Raw genomic sequence first — 6,212 nt, forward strand, 5'->3', positions numbered from 1 at the left:
CAAATGTTTTTCGCTAAAAATATTGTTTCTTTCAGATTGAACTTTTCAATATAAAAGTTGAGGATTTTCCCCTTTTTGTTTTCTTTTGTGTTCTAAAAGTAAGAGAAGTTAAGTAACCCTAACTTTCCTAATAGTGGTAACTCCGTATGCAACTATTTCTTTTGTGTGATTCCTTGTTATCCCCATCATGTTCTCAAATTTCCCATCTGTTAGACTTAACAGAAAACTTGACCCAGAAAAAATGGAACCATGCAGAATTTAAACTATTCTTCTATAATACTACAAAAGCTGAGAAAGACAGAAATTATCAAACTGAGACAAAAAAAGGCAGACTGCAGAAAACAAGGTATTTGAATTTTATTAAAAAATCAAAGCCGTGTGTCTGGGCATTCCCAAATCACTACTTTTCTTTCAGTTGAAAGTTCTAATACTTAATTCCTCATCTCAGTATGAGGCAAAATGACAATTTTCAATATTATATTTACCACAGGATATAAATTCTGATTTTTCAAATAATTTTTTTACCTTATATGGAAACGTTTTTAATAGAAATATAAATGCCTACTTGACATTCAACATCATATTGATCTCAGACAGTCTCCATCCAAGTTGGAGTTTAAATTACTGTATTTACGCAACATATGCAGTGTTTTTTTTGGTTATATCTTGCTGACACACTTCCTTACATTGGTTCTACTGCACGTAATACAAATGCAAAGATCATATCATTCCAAGAATTACCCAGGAGAATCTAAATTTGCATACCTGAGAACTTATTTGTGCACCACCAACCTCATCAACAGAATTAACCAAAGAGAAAACCAAAAGGAAAATACATAACCGAATCAATCACTTTTAAGCCAAAGAATGCTGTGAAAACCTATGCTTTATTATTCATTTTCCTGTGATAATGAGAATAAAAAGAGCATACACAGAGGCAAAAGACTTGCTTCCACTCAATGTGTCCATGTAGTACACAGTTTTAAATGGCGACCACATTCATTCCTTGATGCCTTTTGTTCTGCTACATATGATATATATGATATAATTCATTGCACACCATAAAGAAACTGCAGGGAACAAAAACACTAAGAAAAACACATTAAATAATATCAACTCCTTAAATAATGAAAGTGTGATGTTTCACATGGGATTTAACTATAAACTGAGACACAAAGTTCCAGCCAGACAGTCAAGACAATTTCAGACAGCAATGTGCCCAAACACATACTAATGGAATGATCTGAAAATTCGAGTTGACCCTGTTTTGCTGTGTAACTTTTATTTCACAGAGATTTTGGCATGGGATCCAAAATACTTCTCACTTACTTGATTTATAACCAGCTCATACTTTGTCAAACACTTTGTAAAGTAGATGTGGATACAATGAAGAAACACGGAGAGTGCTGATCTCTTCATTGCAAGTATACATGGGTAAAGCATAGTAATAAAGAGGATATGTTTGTTCTCATGACACAGTAGTGTATGTTCAAGGATTGCCAGGTGAAGTGTTCTTAATCATTCCCCCTGCTTCAACCCTATATAAATGAGAATGCTGAAAAGCTACAGAATTCGATAGAGGCCATGCTGGAAACTGTCACTTCTAGCTTCTCAAAGCTTTCAGTACACGTGTCATGTGTGATGACATAAGAGAAAATTCTTTGATCTTGCTAAGAGGGAAAAAAAAAAAAAAACAACTAAATTGAATGTGAATTGTATTATGGGAGACCTCACACAGCTTTTTAAAAAGGCAAAGGGTTCCTGAGATCACCTATTTTATCCATTGTCAAGAAAGGCCCACCTCTATCTTGGAAGCCACCTTTTTTGGCATAAATGGTGAGATATAATCTCAGACAAACTGGGTAGATTTTCAAAGGGACATGCGGGAGGTGCATGAACAATTGCCTGTATTTGTCAATGGGTAGTTAATAAACACACTGCTTTGAAAAATTTACCTCTGCGTGTCCACTCTTCATGCAGCCATACAATACCAGCAGCTAGTTTTCTAAAGGAGTTCCACCCAGCCGGCCTCTCCAGCTGGGAGGGCAGGAGGACATCTGTTTCCAGAGCCCATGTCAATCATATTCTAACAATCAGTGTTTCTCCTCAATGAATTTATTATTTGCACTAAGTGATCTGTTTCTATCAGCCAGTCTTCCAAATTCCCTTTTCCAAGGTTACTGCATGCAAGATATAAGAATCTATCTCTTGCATGATTTTTTGTCTCCTAAAAGGTTTTTTTATTTAATCATTGAGACAGAGTCACATTCTTTTTATATGAGGTCGCATATTCTTTCCTGATGACTCTTCAGCACTTTTTCCCCAGAATTTCTCAGTCTGTTTTGTCCTTTCTCTAATGCTGATCTTATTCTAGTTGTTTTCTCCTTTCTTTTACTCTTTCTTAAAAAGAGTTTGATTTTTATGGCAAAATTTTCCAAGGAGAGAACTTGTCATGCTGTGTTTGTGAAATACCACATATAACTAACAATAAAATAAGAAATAAAAAAAAAATAAACATAAAATAAGATCCTAAGTAAAATGATAGGCAAATACCTTTCCACACTAGAAATACAATTTATAGTTTTCAGAGTAACCTAAAAGCAGATCGTACTTAAGTGCATTAGTGAGGCATTAAGCATAAATATTCCCATTTTAATTATCTCCAAACTTATTGCCACCTGTTGACATTTAAAATAACCAAAACCACTTAGGCTTTGCTCCAGCTCAAAGGCTCCTTGCAAGCAAGGTATAGATTTGCAAGCCAGAAAAATTGCATATGCCTTCACACAGTTGCATGTCATGCTTTTCATGTCATACTTATGTTTGTATTTACTGTTGTTTGAAAAATACTTCTTGATTACACTTATAATATCTTAGAGGCCAGGAATAAATTGATGAGTCTTGTTTTATTATATTTTATTTCTGGTTATTATTATATTAATGTACAGCCTTAACCTTTAAACTGCTTTCATACAAGTTTGCATCCTAAGGTCTGTACAGAGTAGTCAAAAGTTCCTGCCACCTGTGTAAAAAAAGACTGATAATACATATCTGAGTAGTATGTCAATTTGGGTTTCCTGCAAACCCATCAATCTTTGCAACACATTAGTGATCCAGAGGCAAATTAAACTGTAGAGATTAAGAGACTAGAGGATGTCTAGAGGTCCCTTCCAACCTCAACCATTCTGTGATTCTGTGATATTCCTATTGTTATTTTGCCCATCATGTCCTTTTTTAAATTTTATCCTATTCATCCTTGTTACAATCTCTTTTACAATATTAAATATTTCCTCCCCATTTTGAATGCTTATGAAATCTTGTTATATGCTTTTCCATATTGGTCATTTAGGCCAGCTACATATATTTCATTTCATTCTGTGTATCTAATGTATCATCTTCCTTCTCTGTGTGTACTGCTTGCTTTTTTTTCTTCTTCTTCTTCTATTCTTCTATGATTTTTCGTACACATAAATTTAAGCTGGTGGACAAAAATCTCCTCAAAAATATTTACATCATAGTTCTCTTAAAGAGCTGTGTTTAAACGCAATCATTTTCATTTCACATATGCCATGATACCAGTTGATAACTGACCACAAGGTCAGGATGTAATATTTAGATTAGCAGTATCTTTTGGCATTTTAAAACTACTGTCATGGATATTTCAAGACAATCTGAACGCAGCCTTTGTTAGAAATAAGTTAGGGCAAAATCACAGAATCACAGAATGGTTGAGGTTGGAAGGGACCTCTACAGATCATCTAGTCCAACCCCCCTGCTCAAGCAGGGTCACCTAGAGCACATTTCACTGGATTGCATCCAGGCTGGACTTGAATATCTCCAAAGAAGGATAATAATATAATGTTACACTTACTGAAGGGATATGATGTGGAAGTGGATGTGGCAATGGAAATTACATGGTGGAGTTGTCATAATGGGAATTACATGATCAGGTGGTCATCATGGGAATGACATGGTGGAATGGTCATAATGGGTCTGGTGGGGTGGTCATAGGGATTAGACTAAAGGAGGCAGGGTCGGGGCTGGAGGGCTGTCAGAGGGGAGGCCTGAGGGGAGGCCAGCATAGACTAGCAGGCTTGTATGGGTAGAGCAGAGTAAAGGGTGGAGGGGAGGGTCAGGTAGAGGGTTAGGTGAAGGGTAAGGGAGGGTAGGCCAGGACAGTGGAGAGTAGAGGGGAGAGTAGGTAAAGCAGAGGTAGGGGCTAAGGTGGAAGGCACGTGGTGGAGTAGAGCAGCAGGGAGGGTGGAAGGCAGTGCGGTGGGTAGAGGGGAGGGTGGAGTTGGTGGCTAGTGTAGAGTAGAGGGCCTGCCCCTGTACAGTACAGGGAGTGTGGAAGGTAGTGGTGGGGCAAGAGTGGGAGAGTGAAGGTAGAGGGTTGGTTAGGTTGGGTTAGGGTAGGACGAGGTTAAAATTGAGTCTTTGCTGAAGATGGAGAAAATTGTAAATATCATTTAGATCATCTGAAGAACAGCTTTCTAGTCTTAGAATTTCTCTAAATAAAGCTAAATAATCAAGTCAAATGACTTATGTGGCAATGTTCAAGGGATGAGATTGTATACTTAGTGAATTATTACTAGATGTCTACTACTTGTTCTCAGAAGACTAACCTGAAAAGATTTGAAATACATGGCTTTGGAGATTAATTCAAAGATCCCAGAGGTTTATCTCCAGAGCTGAGTATAGGAGTGGAACATAAAATGGTCTAGAAGAGAATAATCTTTCAGGAAAAGGAAAGGAGCTACCATTGCCAGTATAAATTTATCTGTCCAACCAAAGGACCCTTAACTTGAACACATTTCTTAAAAACTAAAACATCTCTTTTATTCTTTTGACATATTTTTTGATACAAACAACTAGCAAAATAATTGGATCAGTGAGAGAGAGTCCAATACTGCCTTCTTTATTGCCTTGCTTATTTATCCACCTCTCCCACCTAAGCTATATTTCTCACCTCTTCTGAAACTGAACTGAAACTTCTGCCTCTGTCCTCCGCTAGCCAAATATTCTGGTTTTCTGAGGAAAAAAACCCTTACATTTGCCTTTGTTTTGAATGGAAAGGTGCTTAAACTGACTTTCATAGCTTTCTCAGATGGAATTTCAGTTCCAGTTTAAAACTTTCCTATTTATTTTGTCATCTTTCTCACAACGGATTAATGCTTTAACTCACCAGGAGTAACATCAACATTAACACATCAACAGTAATTCAGCAGCATTAGTTTTTTCCCTGAAAAAAAAATCTATTTTCACTTAGGCTTGTTGCATAAACCATATCCTGCTAGTGACTTTCAGCTTCATATTAAAAACAACATTTTTTTGCAAAACAGCCACAATATCTGGCCTTCAGAGTCTCATTCATATGTGAAAATATCAGCATCAGTCTGGAGCAAGCAAATATTTCATGAGATGAACAGTTAATTGTGTTTGGGCTGGGATCCCCTAGTATATTATAGTTCACATTGAGATCCCTATCCAAGGAAAGAGTGTCAAAGTTAACCAGCTGTATCTTATGAACAACAACTTCATACATAAATACATCAACCATTTTTTCCTCTTCCTGTGCTAGTTAAAACAAATGGGATGGAGGGACTTAATATTAAGTTGCTGGTTATGCTGAGCATACTGATTGCACCTCTGGGAGAATGGATGCAACACAATGCTTGCTGTTCTCACGTTTGTATTTATTAATATAGTGGATCCTGTTCCAACTCACTTATTTTAATACTGGAATTTGAGCTTTGGGAATAGACCTAGTTTATAGATTCAAACAGGAACAAACTTTATGCCACTATTATTTCTTGCGTAACTGCCCATGGCTCCAGAAAGTAGCTGAGTATGATTACGATTTCACTATTTAGCGATTAATTTCACTAATTCAATAATTAATTCATTAATTTCACTATTTCACTATTAATCTAAATATTTATTTATTTAGATTATGATTTCACTATTTAGCAGAAGGAATGAGCTCTGAAAAAAAGGCTTTTTGGGGGGGGTACTGTATGTAATTTAATAGTTGAAGTTTCCGTTCCACCACTCAGTCACTAGAGGATACAAATGGGACAAAGACTTGGCATGTGAGTAAGGAAACTATATATGCACACATACTGAGCCTCCTACATAGAGCAAGTTTAGCTGGTCACAGATCTTAGTTAAGGATTTAGGGATGGCTATATCATGTCTCAGCATCTGTTCTG

This window comes from Tinamus guttatus, unplaced genomic scaffold (genome assembly GCF_059628265.1).
Source record: "Tinamus guttatus ecotype Peru unplaced genomic scaffold, ASM5962826v1 Tinamus_guttatus_pri_ptg000530l, whole genome shotgun sequence".
In the NCBI taxonomy this organism is placed as follows: domain Eukaryota; kingdom Metazoa; phylum Chordata; class Aves; order Tinamiformes; family Tinamidae; genus Tinamus; species Tinamus guttatus.